Source organism: Sorex fumeus, unplaced genomic scaffold (genome assembly GCF_029834395.1).
Source record: "Sorex fumeus unplaced genomic scaffold, SorFum_2.1 ptg000086l, whole genome shotgun sequence".
Lineage (NCBI taxonomy): Eukaryota > Metazoa > Chordata > Mammalia > Eulipotyphla > Soricidae > Sorex > Sorex fumeus.
The window spans coordinates 38864095-38886543 of record NW_026606143.1 but is presented as its reverse complement, the minus strand read 5'-3'; the positions used below and the strand labels follow the sequence as shown (position 1 = coordinate 38886543).

Below are 22449 nucleotides of genomic sequence, written 5' to 3'. Positions count from 1 at the left end.
GAATATATTCCCCACCCGTGGGGGCTGGAGTGATAGCACAGCAGTAGGGCGTTTGCCTTGCACGCAGCCAGCCCGGCTGAGCCAGGTTCAATTCCTCCGCCCCTCTCAGAGAGTCTGGCAAGCTACCGAGAGTATTCAATATGCCAAACACAGTTACAAGAAGTTTCACAATGGAGATGTTACTGGGCCCGCTCGAGCAAATTGATGAACAACGGGAGGACAGTTTAGTTTAATATATATGCCCCATAAATAAAATAAGTGATTAATATTCACCACTTAATAAGTGTCTTATATTCCCCACCAAAGAGCAGCCTCAATGAACACCCCATCAGGTTTGAGAACTGTAGTAGTAGTAGCACTGTTCTCCTGTTGTTCATTGATTTGTTCAAGCAGTAATGTCTCCATTGTGAGACTTCTTGTTACTGTTTTTGGCAGATTGAATATGCCACGGGGAGCTTGCCAGACTCTGCCATGCGGGCAGGATACTCTCGGTAACTTGCTGAGCTCTCCGAGAGGGATGGAGGAATCAAACCCAGGTTGACCACATGCAAGGCAAACGCCCTACCCGCTGTGCTATCGCTCCAGCCTGGGTTTGAGGTTTGAGAACAGATATCATAAAACTTGCCTAGCTACTTTTTCTTAGTAAAGTGACTAGTTTTATTTAAGGACATTTACTTAGGGAACTGTTGGGAGAGATACAGAGAGAGATACTTAAGATAGAACACAGACTTCTCCAAAGAGGGAAAAAGTCATGAGTACACATCTCAGGATAAGATGCGGGCCAGTCGCCAGGGTGAAGAAGGAAGCAAAACTACTGTTTTTTTTTAACTTTTCTTAATTCTGGGAGACACCTAGCATTGCTCATAGGTTACTCCTGGCTCTACACTCAGTAATTATTCCTGGAGGTGCTCAGAGGACCATATGGGATGCCAGGGATCAAACCTGATTGGCCATGTGCAGGGCTTACCCACTGTGCTTTTGGTCCAGCATCCAGTGCTACTTTTGAAAATAGTAACATTCCCCCAATGATATATAAAGTATTCTAAAAGTGATAGCTATATCTTATCTTATTTTTCATTTTAATAGAACTTATTCCTGGTAAAATGTCTGTCCTCCCATTGTTCATCGATTTGCTCGAGTGGGCCCAGTAACGTCTCCATTTTCAGACTTGTTGTTACTGTGTTTGGCATATTGAATACGTCACAGGTAGCTTTCCAGGCTCTGCTGTGCGGTGGGAGGGATAATCTGGGTAGCTTGCCAGGCTCTTTGAGAGGGGTGGAGGAATCGAACCCGGCTTGGCCGGGCTGGCTGTGCGCAAGGCAAACGCCCTACCCCTGTGTTATTGCTCCTGGTAAATAGTCTGAAATAAATATACCATCAGAATGCAAACGTTCAAAGTAATTTTTTGGTTTCTGTTTTTTTGATCCACACCTGACAGTGCCCAGGGCTTACTCCTGACTCTGCACTCACAGATCACTCTTGGCAGGCTAGGTGGACAATGTGAGGTGCTGGGAATGCAATCCAGGTGGGCCGCAGGCAAGGCAATCACCCTATTCACTGTACTATGGCTCTGGCCCTTCAAAGTAACTTAAGGACTTAGGCATTCTAAACCTTCGTATTACAGATAAGGAAACTGAAGCTATTTACTCTAAGAGAAGTAGGTAGTCATACCGGAGCTCAGGCTGCACTGCACTGTACTGTCCTCCCATTGTTCATCAATTTGCTCAACCGGGCCCAGTAATATCTCCATTGTGAGACTTGTTTTTACTGTGTTTGGCATATCCAATACATCACGGGTAGCAAGCTCAGGCTAAACATGCTTATTCCATGTGTCCCCCATTAACAAAGAGGCCTTGATCGAATGACTTCCTAGCTCTAGCTCCAGGCACTCTGAGTAAAACTCCAGCACTGAACTGTTGAAAAGCACTTCTAAAGGATATAATTTGCAATAAAGGAAACAGGGAAATGCCATTGGTGACAAGTTAAAAACTGACTTTGACTTACTCTAGTAGGCATGATTTTATTTGTACACACATATAGGCCATTCCAAAAAGAGACAGATATGAATGAAAGCCCAAGTCATGGCACAAATTGGCCCCATCTCAGTCAAAACAACCATGTCTAGAATAAATAGGAGAAAGAGATGGACTTGCATTGAATTCAATGGGAGACATTTGCGTACCAGTCTCAAATTAGCAAGATTTCATTGGAAAGTTCTAAAATTGAGTTGTATCTAATTGTTATCATTTGGATTCTTTGTGTATATATGTAATTTCAGATATTTTGGCATTGTTGCTACTACTGATGTATCTACTGTTGTTGGTTGGATTCTAGGAATTATCTAGAACCATGCTTTCACTGTTGAATAACATCCTTATTTATTTCATCCTGGTAAATAATATCATCTATAGAAATAATACAAAAGAAATACCCAGTGAGGTATAGACAACCAAAACTGCCCCAATTCACTTTCTCTGGTTAAGTAACTTGAGCATAAACTTATTTGATGCACATTTAAAGGAAGGCAATTAATAAATACATCAAGGAAGTCTTGAATTTGTAGGCTATATTTACTAGAAGCTCGAGCGGGCCCAGTAACGTCTCCATTGGAGAATTTGTTGTTACTGTGTCTGGCATATCGAATACGTCACGGGGAGCTTGCCAGGCTCTGCCATGCGGGCGAGATACTCTCGGTAGCTTGCCGGGCTCTCCGAGAGGGGCGGAGGAATCGAACTCGGGTCGGCCATGTTGGCCGCATGCAAGGCAAACGCCCTACCGCTGTGCTATTGCTATTGCACGCGGCCAACATGGCCGACCCGAGTTCGATTCCTCCGCCCCTCTCGGAGAGCCCGGCAAGCTACCGAGAGTATTCGATATGCCAGACACAGTAACAACAAAGTCTCCAATGGAGACGTTATTGGGCCCGCTCGAGCAAATCGACGATCAACGGGAGGGCCTCGAGCATTTACTAGAAGCAATTCTCCAATGCGTTGATAATCCTCCTTCACCTGCCAGCTACTAAAAACCCAAAGCAAAGTGTCTTATGAACTCTTTCTGCTTAGTTGAGTCCAGAGATAGGAATGTTGCTGAGATATAGTCAGTCTTCTTTGGCACTATGGGCCTGAAAAAGTCTTCAAACCCAACTGCAAATGAGTCAGCAGAATTTTGTAGAATAGCCAGCGAGAAGATAATTTCTTTAGGAGACTATTTATTTGGTTGCTACATAATACTGTCAATTAATTAGGAGCAAAACTGAGTAAAACTATTTGGAAAAAGTGATTGCAGCTTGAAAGTTTCACCCACCCATGACCTAATGGGAAAAGAAACATTACTGTTCTATGGAACTTGTTATTTTGAGGGGGCGTAAGAAAGTGACATCAATCAAAATGTTGTTATAAAATCTTTGATAATACTGACCAGATAACAGTTTTGTAAGGTCAAGATTTTAGAATGTCGGTTACTTAAAATTAAAATAAACTTGAAGTTCTTAATAAGTTCAAATATTAAAATGGATAAAATATATCCAGTATTGTTTTCATTGTGCTAATGAATGTATCAAAAATAAATTCTAGTGGAAAATATAAATTACTGCATTTCCACTAAAGTGCCTAGGAGTCTCGACTATTGTCCTTATGTCTTTTCTAGTCAACCTGTTCCTTTGCTACTTCTCTTACTCTCCCAAGGGTTTGGTAATCTCAGTTTTTCCATCAAAGGTCAAGGATTCACCATCATTCAATATTTGCTAATCCCTTATTTTCTCACAGATTAGTGAGATGATATTATATTTGTTATTATCCTTCTGATTTATTTTACTTGACATGATGTCCTCTAGTTCTATCCAAGTGGCAACAAACTTGAAGATATCTTTTTTACACCTGCATAGTACTCCATTGTGTCATTTGGGATATATATATATCTGTCTATTAACTTATAACTGGATATTTGGTTTGCTTCCATATCCTGGCTATCATACATAGTACTTTATTGAACTTATGTATGCATATACATCTCTTCAAATTAATGTTTTTGTGCTCTGTCTTAGGGTAGTCCCCACCAGTAGTGGTCAGAGTTTAACTCCTGGCTCTTTTGAAAAGAAATGGGCTGCATATATCTTGCTCTTTAAGCCTATGTTCTCCCTTGAACACATATCTTGCTTGCCTGTTTCTTTGGTTTTTGCTTGCCTATTTCCACTATGGAGAATTTTGTGTTCTCTCTTAAACATGTACTTCTCTCTTTCTCTCGCCTCACATCTTTCTAAATAAGTTTCAATAAAAACTCTCTTGCTTCACAAAAAAAAAGAAAATGGGATTTGATTGTTATGTGAAACTTTAAAAATTGTACCAGTACCACTTAAAAATAGGGTACAGTAATTTGTAACGTAGCAATTATTATGTAGCGAAATAATGGCAATTCAGTTTAGAATTATCTTCATTCATTTTTTAAAAATCTTCCAGATCTGGCAAATGAGAGGGTGGGAAGTAATTTTTTTCATTATGCTCAACATTCAAACCTTGAGTTGACAGTAATGATTTGAAATTCTGAAATCTACATCCTGTTGAATGCTGATATCCTTGACAATTTGCTTCTTACACTGTTTCCTTTTTTTGGTGTTTGGGCCACACCTGGCAGAGTTCAGGACTTATTCCTGGCTCTGCACTTGGGCTTGGGGAATCCTATGGGATACAGAGGATCTAACCCAGGTCGGCCCTATGCGAAGAAAATGTCCTACCCACAGTACTATGGTTCCAGCCCCTCTTCTCTCTTGGTCATCACTTAGTCCAGCTCTACTGGACCATTTCTCTGAACCTATATACACCTTCATGTATTTGTCATGTTAAAAAAAAACTTTCAATAACTCATGACTAATTTCATTCTCATTCTTTCCCAAGAGTATTATGAAACACTTTCTGGGAATTTTATTGCTTTATTCATAAATAGCTAAGCACTTATTCTAAAAGAAAAGATCTCTTGAAAAAATATAACCATGATACCATCCTCTCACACAAAAATATTAGTATTCAATTGTCTATTCTTTACTTAGAACTAGAAACTTCACTAGTGGCCTGACTCCTGAATTCCAAATTCTTGGGCTCTTCTTTCAAAGGAATACGGGAGTTCATTTGCATGGCAGAGGTACCTATTCATGATAATCCAGTAGGTCTGGGCTTCTCTGTCTCAGTGCTACTGATGTTTAGGACCAGGATTTTTTTTTTACTTTAGCAGGATAGGGGATGAAGGGGACAGGGCAAGAGGAAGCTAATCTGTGTACTCACCATAGGACATTTGGCAGCATCCTTGTCCTCTACCACAAGTTAAGGGTAGCTTTGCCCCAGACCCATATTTCAAATTATCAAAACCAAACTTTTCAGACATTTTCAGATGTCCCCTGAAGGCAAAATCTACTGTGGTTAAGAACCACCTTAATGGAATATTTTAATAACAATATGATAAATAAAGGCTACTTTAGAATATAGAAGATGGGTCAAAGTGATAATACAGTGGGGAGGGCTCTTGCCTTGAATGTGGCTGACCTGGGTTCAATCTCTGGAATCACATATGGTTCCCTGAGCCCTGCAAGGAGTAATTTTTGAGTGCAAAGCCAGGAGTACACCCTGAGCATTACCTGGTGTGACCCAAACAATCAAAAAGAATATAGAAGAGAATATTTTAGATATTAGGCCTAAAATAACTACTGCTACTACCATTAGAAAAAAGTATAACCAGTGCTAACATAACATAATAAATAAAATAATATTGGGGGCCAGAGAGTACAGTGGGTAGGACACTTACCTTGCACATAGAAAACCTGGTTTTGATCCATGGAATGTCATATTATCACTGAGCCTGCCAGGAATGATCCCTGAGCACAGAGCAAGGAGTAAGCCCTGAGCACCAACAGATGTAGCCCAAAAAACTAAGTAAAAAGAACGTACTATTGGTGAAATTTTTTTCAAGAAAATGAAGCATTTCTTTAAATTCTACCTTTTCAGTCCTAAAAGATGAATGAGAGATGGTGTGGTAAAACTTAATTTAGAAACTTGTTCTACGGTTTGTTGACAAGTATCTTCCCTGGCTTGGGACTATAGCTGTGATGCCTAGACTCTGCTGAGAGGATTTCTCAACCACTACTGAGAAGTTCCACATTGTTGGAACTTGAATGCTGTAATTACAGAAGGGTTCTCAGAATCAAAAATCACGCAACTTGACCAGCCAAAGCAGTAGAATACGGAATAGACAATTGGGACTAGTAAATTTTAAGTTTCGTGGTTTCTAATACTTGTAAATGTGGTGGGTGATCCCCAACTTGTCAGCATCCCCGTCATTTTTAAGCCAAAATTGTTGTGTAGGGTAACCAATTCAACTTTGAGTATTATAGAAATATTCTTTATGAGGCTGAATCCATTGTGAAACTTAAGAAGAATGAAGTTTTGTATACATATACATTCTGGTTATTATATACATATGTCTATATGCATACAGAATTCAAATTGCATTTTTGAAGACGCCTAAGGTGATGCAAGTGAGGAGGTCATTTAAAATGTCCAGCTCAAATTGAGGCTGAGACACTGATCAGAGAAAAATGATCTGTAATACTGAGAAAGAGCCATCTGTCATGGCTGGAGGCTCAAGCAGAGAAGCAATAAGTGGGGAGTCCCCAGGAACAGATGGAAAGGCTTGAACCCCCCACACAGAGCAGAGGGTCTAACAGCTGGGATGATTAATTCAGAAAGCTGAGTGTTACGTCATGCATCAGATTAGACTCAAGTGAGTGGCTTAACATTCCAAGTAAGTTCAGGCTAGCATCGAGACACTTCACAGATGGCGTCCATCTTGGAGTTCCATGAGGGATGAAAACACTGCTCAGCCCAACCGTGTCCTTTATGAGACAAGCAGGAGGAAAGGATGTAGGGTATTTCTACTCCTTTTGATACTTATTTGTTTTCAGAGTAAACGAGAGGAGAGGGAGAGAAATTAAACCTTCATAGAACCCAATTGGCCTATCTCTTGGATCTCTATTTGCTCTCTAAAGATAAGGAGCTTTTGTGTACGAAATTCAACCCTGGTCCGAGAGATAGTCCAGCAGGTAAGGTGCTTACTGTGCATGCAGCATCCTGGGATCCACCCTTACAGTCATATATGACTTGCTGAACACCTTCAGCAGTGATCCCTGAGAGCAGAGCCAGGTGTAAACCCTGAGCATAGCCAGGTGTGGCCCCAAAACAAAAAGAAATTCAAGAAAAAGAAATTCAACCCAACAAAGAGATCTTATAGTATAAACTGTGGGGAAAAATATTTGTCTGAGCTTGAATTTGATACACTTATGCTTCTTAGTGATTCCACAAGTTCACAAAACGTGTCAGAAGCTGAACTTGACACCTGCTCCCCGTTCTTTGTGCTGCTGTTCCCTTTAAGTCAAGAACCGAACTTCTGCTGACCATCAGCTACCAAGTCTTACAGTTTAAATTTCCTTTGTATCTCTTGAAATCATCCTGGCTTCTCCATCACCATTACTGTTGCTTTAATTCAGACTTCCTGTAGACCTGTGTCTGCTGAACTAAATTTTTTCCAGCCATCCCCTTTATTCTGATACATTCTTTTATTGCTTTCATAATCACACTGTATCACTGTCATCCCGTTGTTCATTGATTTGCTCGAGCAGACGCCAGTAATGTCTCCATTCGTCCCAGCCCTGAGATTTTAGCAGCCTCTCTTTACTCATCCTTCCCAATGGTACCGTATTAGAGGCTCTTTCAGGATCAGGGGAATGAGACCCATTATTGTTACTGTTTTTCGCATATTGAATACGCCACCGGAAGCTTGCCAGGCTCTACTGTGCAGGCAGGATACTCTCGGTAGCTTGCTGGGCTCTCCGAGAGGGACGGAGAGTGTATATAAGAGAATACAAGCAAGTATGTTAAAATCCAAACACATGTGTGATGCTTTAGGTACATCAGTGAGCTAGACTAGAAGAGAGAGTTTTGTTTTATAGTCTCTGGATTTGGCTGTTGATGGGATTACATGGCACTGGGGGAAATTTGTGGGCGTAACACTGCCAAGCCACTGGAAAATGGGGGATCTGGGTGGAGGAGGTCCAGTCCCGATCCGACCAGGCTTGGAGATCTCAGCTCCAGTCCCGCATACCTGGGTTCCTCTGCCAGTTCTTTTATGCATGAGGCTCGTCCAAGCATGTGGAGAGTGTCCTTGAGCATGGCCGTGGCTGGGTTCATAATAATCTTTTAAAATTTCAAACTTGTTCATATTATTTTCTTTTTAACAACTCTTGTAGGGTTACAGTTTTTTCTATTTTCAAAAGCTTTTTGTAAATCGTGTGTGTGTGTGTGTGTGTGTGTGTGTGTGTGTGTGTGTGTGAGCACCAGAGATGGAATCCAGGCCTTCACATACCAAGCCAAGTGCTCTACCACTCAGCTATATATCTTGCCCTATTCTCAAAGTTTTAAAATTCTTGTTGCTGACCCAAAAGAAACAGTGTAAATGAAATCCACCAGAGCAATAGAATCCCATAGGTGTAGATTTTGACTAAACTCTATTGGGGGGGGGGGGTTGTTTTGCGGGTTTGATCCACACCTGCAATGCTCAGGACTTACTCTTAGCTTTGTGCTGCCACCTGCAAGCAAGTGCTTAAAAACCCTTAAATCTCTTCGCCCCCATCCACTATATTTTTTCATGTAACTAGAGCCGGAAGGAGTGAGTCATGATACTTCCTTAAAAGTCATCATATAAATTACATGGAGTACGCATTGTGCTTAATTACCTTTGTGTTAGATGTATCACATCACAGCCCTCTCACAAAAAGATATGGGTTATACCAACATTATTCAGTTTTGATAAACATACCGTGGTTATTAAAATGCTAAAATTGGGGGAAATTGGGTGGGAAGTATAAAGGAATGCCCTTTGTAACTCTTATGCAATAAAAGTCACTTCAAGGTGTTTCTGTTACCTATGTCTTTGATATTTTTTATCTCTGTTGGATCTGTACAGTGGAGGTATCACGTGGTGTTCTTTTCTACATCTCCCTCCATGTTCAGTGATATTAGTTGATAGTTTGCAATCAGACAACATGAGGTTATTTATGCTATGGCAATTGGTAATGGCATAAAGATTTATCACTATGTATAAGCAATCATTAATTATTTTCACTGCCTGATTAATTGTAATATATTAATACATTTGCATCTTTATTAATATAAACATTTTATCTTTATTAAGCGAAATTGAGGTTGCAGTATGTGTGAGATGGGGGAGAGAAAGCAGCAACTGGGAACGCCAGCTACCCTTTTACTGCATGGTCTAAAATCTGCTTATTTGTGTGTCTGAATCACAGGACAATCCAAGTCTCAGTTATATGGGCAATAACACAGAGATGCGTCTGGCAGGCATTATAAAGACCTGCTGTATGAGAGCATGAGGAATTTAGGATGAAGTTAGATGACACCCAAGGACAGTAGACACAAGGGCCAAGAATATTGCCCCATAGTTGGAAACCTGTCTCATGAGCTGGGGAGAAGGCAGCTGGAATAGATAGGGGATCACTAAGTCAATGATGATTGGACGAATCATTCAGGATGGGAGATGTGTGCTGAAAGTAGATAAGGGACCAAACATGAGAGCCTCTCGGTATCCATATTGCAAACCATAGTGAACAAAAGTAGAGAGTAAGTATGGGGGAAATTGTCTGCCATAGAGCCAGGGGAGGGTTGGAAAGGGGGGGACACTGGGGACATTGATGGTGGAGAATGTGCACTGATGAAGGGATGGGTGTTTGATCATTGTATGACTGAAACTCAAACATGAAAGCTTTGTAACTGTGTTTCAAGGTGATTCAATGAAAAAGATGAAATTAGAAAGAGTGAGAGTCAGATAGAAAGAGGCCTATAATTTTAGCTATTGTGAGAAAATTGAGAAGCTTTCAAAGTACTTAAAAGTTGGCATCAGGGTGCAAGGCACATAAAATCTACATAGCAGCTACCAACATACCATTTCCTAGCATGGTTTTCTGCCCCTTAAATTCTTTCAAGGGCTGGAGCAATAGCACAGCAGTAGGGCATTTGCCTTGCACGCAGCCAACATAGCCGACCTGAGTTCGATTTCTCCGCCCCTCTCGGAGAGCCCGGCAAGCTACCGAGAGTATCTCGCTCGCACTGCAGAGCCTGGCAAGCTACCCGTGATGTATTCGATATGCCAAACACAGTAACAACAAAGTCTCCAATGGAGACGTTACTGGGCCCGCTCGAGCAAATTGATGAACAAAGGAAGGACAGTGACAGTGAAATTCTTTTGAATAGCATTGCTTGGGCCAGAGAGATAGCTTAATAGGTTTGAGAACATGCTTTGTATGCAGGAGATCTGAGTTCCATCCCCTGTACCATGTGGTCTCCTGATTACCACCAAGCATGACCCCTGAGCACTGCACCAGGAGTAGACCCCCAACACTACCATGTGTGGCCCCAAAACTTGAATGAATACAATTATTTTGTGCCAAAATCATTAGAAATATCTAGTATGCACAGAAAAATAATACACATTTCCAGGGACCACATACATAGCCAATATAGTGGAATAGTGAAAAGATTCGCCATTCATATCTTTCATGGCAACATTGAGGATACATTTTGGCAATTAAAATAAATTTGGGGCCATACCTGGCTATGCTCAGGACTTACTCTTGACTCCGTGCTTTGAGATTTATCCTGGTGGGGCTTGGGGAACCATAAGTGTGGCTGAGTATTGAACCTAGGTTGGATATGTGCAAGGCAAGAATCTTGTCCGCTATGTAAAGTTTTAATCATTTTTCTATGGCCCCCAGAGTTTTGGTAATTTTTAAGGGAAAAACTCTATTCAACTTTCCATATGCAATGAGTTTCTTCTGTGGTAGAGGAAAGGCGGGTTTCAAATGCAGTGGTAAGTAATATAATCACCATAAAAGGAAAAAATTGGTGAATAATCAAAATGACTCTTAAATCACTGATTTTGCAAAGAAAGTACACCCCTAGGAAGTATTTATGTTATTTTATTTTCTGATTTTGGTTATCACACAAGAGGGAGAGAGGGGGGTGCCTTAGACATTACTGAGCCACAACTGGGAAATTTAGAGTAATTCATTTTGCATATAATCCTCGATTTTGAGAAACAGAAATGAGCTAGGTCCATCCATCCCATTTCCATCTGTTTCCATCTGCAATAGTTACTATCATGAGACTCAGAAAGGATAATGTCACAAAGTTACCAAAGGAAGTGTCTGAATTCAGTAAATGCTTCAAATATACATAAAGGGGCTGGAGAGAGTATACAAATGAAGACGTTTGCCTTGCATGCAGTTGATCCTGGTTTGATCCCCAGCACTGCATAATGTTTCTTGAGCACTGTCATTAGTGATCCCTGGGCACAGAACCAGGAGTTAAGTCCTGAACACCAATGGACATGGCTCAAAACCAATAACATAAATTAGAAACAACATGTCTAAGTAGCAAAGGCTAATTTTTAGACCAGTGCTAGGCAATATAATAAGTTCTAGATAAATATGGCTGATACAGTGGGAGTGGGAGAGTGGAGTCACTCTTACTGTCCTCCCGTTGTTCATCGATTTACTTGAGTGGGCACCAGTAACATCTCACAACAAATTGTGAGACTTGTTGTTACTGTTTTTGGCATATTGAATTGTCACAGGTAGCTTGCCAGGCTTTGCCATGCAGGCAAGATACTCTCGGTAGCTTGCCCGGCTCTCTGGGAGGGGGGGAGGAATCGAACCTGGTTCAGCCGTGTACAAGGCAAATGCCTTACCCACTGTGCTATCGCTCGAGCCCGGGAGAGTGGAGTGCCAGGTGAATTTAGTTGGTCCATTTAAATCTCGCCCGTTAAAAGATATCCAATCAACCCCTCATGGTGTTTCACTAATAAAAAAAGGAAAAAAAAAGAAAAAGAAAAAAAAAGATATCCAATCCAATCAGGTAAGGAGATCGCTGTAGTTAGCAGACAATGGATAAAAAGAAGCCTCCAGTCAGCCTTTCTCTCTCTCCATACACTCACCTACACCGGGTGGACTGCAGGACCAGGTAGGGCTTGCATACCCAGACAGATGGCAGAATGCAGGGAAGGCTCAGAGACCTGAACAAGCAGCAGATTCAGGCAGGGTTTCAATGCCCAGGCTGTGACAAGGTGCTTAGCCCAGGAATCTCACGCATATCCACACAGCAGTGGCTGGAGATGAAGAAGAACAGGGCAGATGACAGGAATTGCTGGGTTACAGTTGAAAGAGACCCAGTGACAGGTATAGAACACGGGGATCTCACCTATGCACACATGGCTGTGTTCAGAGACTAAGGAAAGCTGAGATGTCAGGAAACCATTGGGATACCGTACAAAAGACACCCAGCAACAAAATTTCATTGAGACGATGAAAATTTCATTGAGGCACTGCAGAAAACGGCACTGGGATTAGGCCAGGCCATTGTACACTGGAGGCAAGAAGATGGCGAGGGACAGGGTTTAGGAAGTTGGACACTGGGTCAGACATCATAAGACAGAATGAGTGACTTCATACACAGGTAAAAGGAGAGATCTAGACACTGGGGAGGAACAAAGCTCAGCATTTCTGTCATTTTTACTAGGACTGTATTGGACTGTAGCACCGTAGCACTGTCCTCCCATTGTTTATCGATTTGCTCCAGCGGGCACCAGTAATGTCTCCATTGTGAGACTTGTTGTTTCTGTTTTTGACATATTGAATATACCACAGGTAGCTTGCCATAAAATGAAAATATGCATTAAAAATTTCTGGAGGAAAGCCGTATTTACTCATTTTACTAAGTGTTTTTTTTACTTTGAGGAAATGTACCAGAGAGAAAATAATGAAGTAAAATATTCCCTGTACCTGTATTGACTCATAAATAATTGAGCAACAAAAAACACTGATATTCCCTTCTTCAATATATTGGTAGTACCCATATACTTTAAACTATATAACAAACTCTAACTTCTTAACCTTCCAGGTTTTGTATGCAAATCTTTCATACAATTCTCAAGGACCCACCAGCTCGCAAAAATCCACTTTTGTGCCAATATCACTATCTAAATGTAAATGTATATTAACTGAAATTAAATAAAAAATTCTCTGGGTATGTTAGCTACGTGAGTTCAGCTGTGAGTTCTCATGCCTGCTTCTCCTGGAAGGGAGCATAAAATGAGGCTCCCATAACCATGCCACCGGACTCTGCGCCAGGCTGTTTTCACTTGGGGTGCCCCAGAGGGGGGCGGGTGAGAGCACTTCCTGCCCCAAAGGACCCAGCCCCAGCAGCCGACCTCCACAACCCAACCACTGCCATGCTTCAGGCCACTTTCCAGACACATCATAAGACACTTCCTACCCATTTTCCATAATTACCACACCATATTTCATGGGGTTCAGACAGTAGGCAACAAATATATATATATATATATATATATATATATATATATATCTCAGAGAGCACAGCAAGCTACCAAGATTTTCCCGCCCACATGGGCAGAGCCTGGCAAGCTTTCCGTGGCATATTCAATATGCTAAAAACAGTAATGATAACAGGTCTCATTCCCCTGACCTTGAAAGAGCCTCCAATCATTGGGAAAGATGAGTAAGGAGAGGTGGCTAAAGTCTCAGGACTGGGAGGAATAGAGATTTTACTGGTGCCCTCTTGAGTAAATCGATGAACAATGGGGTGACAGTGATACAGTGATACAGTGATATTAGCTACATTTCAAGTACTCAACAGTCACATGTGCTATGGACTACTATATTAGAAAGATATAAAGTATTTCACCATATAAAGTAATACACCATCATAGGAAGTTCAAGTGGACAACACTGTGCTTATTTTAGATTTTTCTTTTTTTGTGCAATTGTGCATTTTAAGTTGTAAGAGAAACAAAGCTCAGTATTTCTGTCATTTTACTAGGACTATAGTATAAAATGAAAATATACATTAGAAATTTCTGGAGGAGAGCCGTATTTACTCATTTTACTAAGTGTTTTTTAACTTTGAGGAAATGTATCAGAGAGAAAATAATGAAGTAAAATATTCCCCGTATCTGTATTGACTCACTAAATAAGTCAATACATTGGCAGTATTCAAATGTATTTAGTACACTAAATACATTCAATACATTGGGAGTACTCAAACTATTGGTAGAAAGAAATTACTTGAAAAATATCTACTCAGAATTACTGCATTTTCCTTAAATATGAACATCTCTTTTTTCCTAAATGATTATAAGATCTTCCATAATATTACCTGTTGGGAATCATTCATAAAAAGCCATACATCATTTCCCTTTCTAATTTTCAGGAAGGGCAAAGAAAAATAAAGTTAATTCTATTGCTTCACTGTCACTGTCCTCCCGTTGTTCATCAATTTGCTCGAGCGGGCCCAGTAATGTCTCCATTGGAGACTTTTGTTGTTATTTTGTTTGGCATATCGAATACATCACAGGTAGCTTGCCAGGCTCTGCCGTGCGGGCGAGATACATCTCGGTAGCTTGCCAGGCTCTCTGAGAGGGGCGGAGGAATTGAACTCGGGTCAGACATGTTGGCTGCGTGCAAGGCAAACACCCTACCACTGTGCCATATCTCCAGCCCAAAACCATTAAATTCATCACAATTTAATGGTTTATATCTACAAACGCAACGTTAATGGAGAAAACTTGTAGATATTTACCAAAGAAAACACTTCATATGTGAAAGTATAAAGGTAAAGGTAAAGGTAAAGGCCCTCCCGTTGATCGTCGATTTGCTCGAGCGGGCCCAGTAACGTCTCCATTGGAGACTTTGTTGTTACTGTGTCTGGCATATCGAATACTCTCGGTAGCTTGCCGGGCTCTCCGAGAGGGGCGGAGGAATCGAACTCGGGTCGGCCATGTTGGCCGCTTGTAAGGCGAATGCCCTACTGCTGTGCTATCACTTCAGCCCTGCAAAGGAATGAAAAAAATTGCCTAATCCAAATAAGTCTCTTGACCAACGTTTAATTTCATTGCAGTGGCCCTGAAGACAGAATAGATATTGCCTGTGAAATATATATTTACATAAAACCTCTCCTGTAAGGGGTTTCACTGGAAGACCTAATCATTACCTCTTTTCAGCAGAAGAGTTAAAACTCCAACCTTCATACCTCTGTTTTACTGTGCCTTCTTTCAGAATCTCTCAACTGACATCTGGATGTCATGTGCTCTAACAAGGTCTATTCCTTATAGATGCTCTCTGAACCAGCAAGGTGACTGAGTTACTCATTTTTGCTGGACAACTCTCATGTTACAGGAGTGTGTATGCTATTAGTAAATTCTTTTTTACTCTTCTTTTTACCAATCTGCTAGATTATTTGTCTAGCCTCTGGAGAACCCTGAGAGGTATTGGATGATTTTCTTTGTGCCTTGACCTCTCCAAATAAAGCCAGTAAAATCCCTTTACTTCATGGAATTGAAGCTTCTCAGAACTTAGTAGAGGAATCATGGAATCATAAATTGTCAGAACTCAAAAAGATCTAAGAAAATACACTTGTGGATAGAGACTAAGTTTCAGTGTGAAGGAACAGAGGCAGTTAGCAGCAGAAACAGGACTAAGAGAGCAGCAAAGATATGTTTGGCTTCAGATCCCTGTTGCTTTCGTTTTTGAAGACCACGAAGACCATGAAGGCTCTTTGGCTGAGGTACTAAGAACAGACCAGCATGTCTGGTGTGTCTGTTACCCTAGTATCAGGTTCCATCATGTCATGTAACTTCCCAGATGGTGTCTGTTAGATTCCTGACACACAATGTAGAGCTACAAACAGCCCTTTACATTCACCAGCTCCCAGTATCTTTGAAAACATGAAGAGCAGTCACTTTTGCCCTTCAAGATCTCAGTTTGCTTCCTTCAAACGAGGCAGAAGTTCAAAGGAAAGTTATTATGTGTAGACCCATTGTTTATGCACTAGCTGGCTGGATTTTTAAGGCCTCAAGGGAATTAGGAGCTGGGAACCATGTCAACTTGATTAGGCATTCAAATGGCCTTTCATGAAGTAGCCCTTGAAAAGGTCTCATTTGGGAGCAAGGAAAATACCTTGCTCCTTATAACCTGGACCATTTGTGTCTGTTCTCAACCTTTACAAATCTTTTATTGAAGAATCATGATTTACAACATTCTTGATAGTTGAATTTTAGGCAGATAATCCAATCCCACCACCAAGTCAACTTCCCTCAATTAGTGTTCCCAAGTTACTGACTCACTTTCTTGGTCTTTTCTATAATGCAGAAGTCACTGGATATTTATGATGAATACCCCTCAAGATTTTTAATATTCCTCTTTTATTCTCATTTCTAAATTTAATTTTTTTAAATTGAGTTACCTACTTTTCCGTGTCATCCTTGCACAGGGGCCATGCTAATCTTCTCTGTATCATTCCAATTTTAGTATATGTGCTGCCGGAGCGATAGCACAGTGGTAGGGCATTTGCCTTGCATGCAGCCAACATGGCCAACCCAAGTTTGATTCCTCTGCCCCTCTCAGAGAGCCCGGCCAGCTACTGAGTGTATCTCACCCACACAGCAAAACCTGGAAAGCTCCCCGTGACGTATTCAATATGCCAAACACAGTAACAACAAGTCTCATGATGGAGGCATTACTGGGCCCCCTAGAGCAAATCGATGAACAACGGGATGACCGTGACTGTGACTGTGAGTTACCTAAAATTGAAAACATCCCTAAATTTCAATTTCTTCATCTTTGAAATTTATCAGTTAGTACCTACATCATAGGTTTGTTGCAGAATTAAATGCAGCGTTTTATTGAGTTGAACTATTCTAGCATTAATCAATTCTTAAGGGCCTTTATATCACTAGAAACACATTATTCAAGTGGTACCCCTCTCACATATAGAAAAACACTTCAAGCAAAAGCTCTAAAAGGTCTGAAAACTCAGCATGAGAAGTAGAGTCATATATCACACCCACCAATACCAGGAGCCTTTTACTTGTATGAAAACATACTGTTGGACAGGTGAAAAAGAGGAGAAAAGTTCCCAGTCCCAGAAATATGTCTACTGGACCTAAATAATGACCCTGTGAGGACCTGTATCAGTTATCACTTTGTAATAATTTATCCACAAATGTTGTGGACCAAAATAATCAATACTCATTAGTTCAGTTTTCAGGAGCCACAAATTCAGGTATTTTTTGCTAAGGGTCTGCCATGAGTTTGCAATCAAGGTACTGGGTGGGGCTACCATCATCAAAAGGCTCAACTGTGGCTGACAGATTATTTTCGAGGCAACTCATTCTCATGTTTGATGGCAGACAGCTCAGTTCCTCGTTCTGAGTGGATGACATGGCAGCTAAGATTTGAGAGACAGAGCACGGAGGAAGCTGCCAGGCTGTTGAAAATATCTATTCTCATAAGTCTCATCACTTATGCCATATTCTTTTATTAGTATCATTCAATTATCACTTGAGTATCAGTGAAGAGGAGAATAATTAGTCTCCATCCTTTGAAGAAAATAGTTTCAAAGACTTTGCAGATATACCTTAAAATTGCCAAAGAGGCTGGGGATGTGACTCACTGGTAAAGTGTCTGCCTTGCATATCCAATAAATGGGGGTCAATACTTGGCACTAGTATTTAATTAATTAAAAATATAAAACTACCACAGGGCCCATGCCTGGATGGCTCATCAATTACTTTATTTTTTACAATACCTCATATCAATTCTGTGCCTGCCAAACCTCAGTGATCATGATACACAAGTCTGGTCATATACTAAAGGCTCTGAAATATTGAGAAGAAAAACTCCCAATAGTATCGTAAACTTTAAATTATTTTTCATTCTCCTTATATTCTGTTTTCATGCATATTTTTATTAGCATTATGCTTTGTGATAAGGGACTGATTCCTTCGATCAACAGGTATTTGACCATAACCCATGCCAGGTATTGTGATGGGTATTAGAGAAAAGATAAAATGAGTGTCCCCTCTTCCATGAAGTTTCCTTTATAGTCTATGGTAGAATCCTGAAAATCAAATAATCTATAAATAAGTTTAAGACTGAGACAATGACAAATGCTGCATAAAGACTGAGAATGGGGGTTGAGGTAGTTTCTCTGAAAGAAGGAAGTTGGAAGAAAAGAGGATATCAGATGGTGGTCTCTGAGGCAGTACATTCTTCACACTGGTGAAGTCACTCAGGAAGATGACATGCTTGGGAAAGAGATGGAGCCCATGATCAAGGAACAAAAATGTTCCATGAGTGATGGGAAGTCACTGTAAAAGATACAGGGGGTGAAATGGCACGGACTAGAAAGAAATTTCACTGTTTTTAATGAGTATGTGGAGGAGAATGGCCAGGAATAACGAATGAAGAACAAGAGGGAATAAGAACTTTGCTAAAACAAGTTCAAATTTTGTAATTTTCCCAAAGCGCCCACAGGCAGCCCCTCCACCCATTGGAAGATTAAGACAATGTAAAAATTGATTCATGAAAGAGCTCAGTGTTGTTCAACAGAGGACTCAGAAGCTCTTTGTTAATGATTCTCCCATCTCTGCCCTTCCTTCCTATGACTTCATTCATTGTCTGTCCTCCCAATAAGCATGTTTCTGAATTATACGTTTCCATTGTAAACTGGAATTCATAATTCCAGAGTCTTCTAATGCACAATTTGTTCCCTATTTCAGGGTACTTCTTTCAGTGATTGATTTGCTTTCAGAACTGCAGCCTTAAGAAAGTGCCAGTAAAATACACGGTCCATCAAGTAGAGAGCTTATTTCTCAGAAGCTCACTCATATTTCATAAATAACAGAGCAATTGTTACAACTAATTTGCTCAGAAAGTTTCATTTTGGTCTCAACCCTATGATTTTGATTGGTAAAAATAACATGGTGGATGGTTTCTTTTCTCCAAACCTGTTTACAAAAAAAAAACAGGGTACATAGTAACCAACTTGTTAAAAGTGAAATTATAGGGGCTGGAGCCATAATTCAGCGGGCAGGACATTTATTTGCCTTGCACATGGTTGGACCGGATTTGATCCCTGGCATCACACATGGTCCCCTGAGCACCGCCAGGAGTGATTCCTGAGTACAGAACCAGAAGTAACCCCTGAGCATTGCCAGGTATGACCCTCCACTCACAAAAATTCCCCCCAAAGTGCAATTATATCCATGTGGTGAAAATCATCATAAAATACCCGCAATCAACTTCTATATTTGGTGATAAAATACTCATATTTAAGAACTTGTGGCAGAAGTCTTGGCTAGACCAAATTCAGTGGTTGATTTTGATGTAGGCAACTAAACCGGGAGGGGACCCTATGGCAATGGAATTCTTGGAAAGTAATAACCAGCTAGTCCTATGGCTGTCTGGACATACCTTATTGATACAGGAATCGGAATCTAAGACATTTCTCTGGAGCTAGCACAGACCACAGAAGACTAAACCTACCCTCCAAGAGAAGCTCCAGCAGGAACAAAAGTCAAGAAATGGAGTTTCAAAGAAGACTATCCCAATATCCCAACTCTACCCCATTGGCAACCACCCTATAAACAGACTCTTATCTAGGTAGAAAGCCCCACAAGGGGCAGCTTGAAGAAACCCTATAAAGGCCAACTTGAATAAAGGAAGCACATGCATATACTGCTCAAGTCCATGTGCTGCACGGGCCCACATGTCCAAGCACATGTAGTGTCTGAGCACATTTGTCGCCTGTATCTCCCCTCTTGAGATGTGTACTGGGGCTCTCTCCACCTTTGGAGAAGCCCGCATTCTCCCTTGAACATCTTTCTTTCTCTCCCTTTCTCTCTCTTTCTCTCCTTCCTTCCCTTTCCCCAGAAAGCCTCCAAATAAAATCTGTTTTTACTTAACTGTTACTCTCCTCCTGAAATAATTTTCTGTGAAAAAGACAAGGACCCACAAGCCCTGGGTAAGACCTGGCTTTCTTTTCCTGCAAAGAGCAATTCCTTGTTCCAGCTGAGTTCACAGCTCCCCAGGAAATTGGGTGGTGGGAATTAAGTCCTATGCCAAGAAGGAAAAGTAGGGGACTGGAGCAATAGTACAGTGGGTAGGGCATTTGCCTTGCACGCAGCCAACCCGGATTTGATTCCCAGCATCCCATATGGTCCCCCAAGCACTGCCAGGAGTAATTCCTGAGTGCATGAGCCAGAGTAACCCCTGTGCATTGCCGGGTGTGACCCAAAAAGAAAAAAAACAAAGGAAAAGTAGACATCAGGTTTGGCTTGATAGCTACCTAGTTGGATGGGCAAGATTCATGTTCTATGCCATGAAGAAATCATCATAGAATTTATTAATCCTAGCTTTCCCAGCTAGGATGGCAGCAGTGGATCAGGAGAAAGTGAGTGTCTCTCTTCTCTCTGCCTCATGGAAGTCACCTATGGGAGTTCACTGATTTCAACTTCCTTCTTCAGTGGATGTGGTTATCTTGTCTCAAATGAATGTTTACAATTAAGAACATGCACACAAAAATGATGCAGTTTTCAGGGAAGTGAGAAACTTATTGATGAAATACCTGTTTATACAATCTCTATCCTTTATTGCCTGACAGAAACATTTTACCTTCTAAATATTTTAAGCCTCTGTGAGGATGAATGTGAAACAAAGTCCCCACGTAGAAATGGCAAAAATAGACCCCTCTTTTTTTGTTTTTGGGGTGTTTTGTTTATTTTTTGGTTTGGATTTGGGCTGACTCCTGGCTCTACACTCAGGCATCACTCCTGAAAGACTCAGGGGACCATATGGGGTGCCGGGGATAGAACCAGGCTTGGCTGTGTGTAAGGTAAGTGCCATAAGTTTTTCTTGCTCCCAAGAGGACCTAAATTTTAAAAAGAAATATTAGGAAATGAAAGTCTCTCCCTTCATTTAGGCTTTTAAAATAGGCAGAAACGTGCATAATCCTTACTAGATCCCATGAGTTACCAATTTTTATAAATTGTTATGAAAGAAATATTTGTTATGTAGGAAGATACATCTCACAAATCTGTAAATGGAAACACTGCCTATTCCTCAGAGTATATTCAAAGAAATTAAAGGATTAATCTGGTCTATATAGATGTGTGGCTTTTTAAGGACATGACAGAGGGCATGAGCAGCCTAATTTAAAAAAAAAAGCCTATCTTATGAGATCACAGAGACAATTTTTACTGGCCTCTTACATTCTATTAGACACCATCTAGCTAGCAAGATTTGATCCCCAGCATCCCATATGGTCCCCTGAGCACTTCCAGTAGTAATTCCCTAGTGCAGAGCCAGGAGTAACCCCTGAGCATCACCAGGAATGGCCCAAAAAGGAAATCAAAAGAAAACCCACAAAGAACCCCCAAAGACATACAGCCATGCCTTAGAGTTACAGGAACCAATAAGAGATGCCCAAAAATCTATTTAGATGCAAAAGTGCCACCCCAGAGAAGAACTCCCAAAGAAGAAAAATTCCAGCAGAAACAAAGGTTGAGATTATAATGTGAATACTATGCAGCTGTCAGGAGAGATGAAGTCATGAACTTTGCTTATAAATGGATAGACATGGAGAGTATCATGTGAAGTAAAATGAGTCAGAAAGAGAGACAGACATAAAAGGACGGCACTCATTTGCGGAGTATAAAATAACATAACATGAGGCTGACTCCTAAGGATAGTAGATACATGGGACAAGAAGATTGCTCCATAGCTGGAAGCTTGCCTCATCAGCAAAGGGAAGAAGGCACCTGGAAAAGAGAAGGGGTCACTAAGAAAATGATGGCTGGAGGAATCGGTTGGGATGGGAGATGTATACAGGAAGTAGATAAAGGACCAAACATGACAACCTCTCAGTGTCTGTATTGCAAATCATAATGCCCAAAAGTAGAGAGAGAGAGTATGGGGAATATTGTCTGCCATGGATGCAGGGGGAGGGTGGGAAAGGGGGGGTATACCGGGGATATTGGTGGTGGGGAATGTGCACTGGTGGAGGGATGGGTGTTTGATCATTGTGTGATTGTAACCCAAACATGAAAGCTTGTAACTATCTCACTGCAATTCAATAAAATTAAAAAAGAGAGAGAAAAACAGATTGTCAAAGGAGACCATCAGCAATTCCAAACTTTCCTGCTTGTCAGCACCCTAGCAACAAACTTTTGGGGGCAACACTGTGAATAGTGTGAGAAAATCCTTAGAAAAGGAACATTGCAGAGGCAAGCGGTACGCAATCTCCATCTTGGGGATTTTCCCACATTTCCTCTTGGGATGTGTACTCTGGGTATACCTCCCATGCTGAAGGTTGAACCCCAGCAGTCAAAAATCTCCAGCTTGGAAGGCACAGTCTTCATCTTAGTGATTCGCATCTCTGCTTGGGATGTGTACTTGACGCCCTTCTCTCTGGAAAAAGCCCATATTCATCTGAAAGTGTTCCTCCCTCTTTCTCTTTCCTCAGATTTCCTAAATAATTT

At 41.0% G+C, this 22449-nt stretch overlaps 1 non-coding gene across 1 annotated transcript; it reads right to left on the bottom strand.

The window, feature by feature from the left end:
- Window positions 1–16359: 16359 nt before the first annotated feature.
- On the bottom strand, window positions 16360–16464 carry LOC130039498 (U6 spliceosomal RNA). Its single transcript, XR_008794915.1, has one exon. It is a non-coding gene; the product is annotated as a U6 spliceosomal RNA (small nuclear RNA).
- Window positions 16465–22449: the final 5985 nt, after the last annotated feature.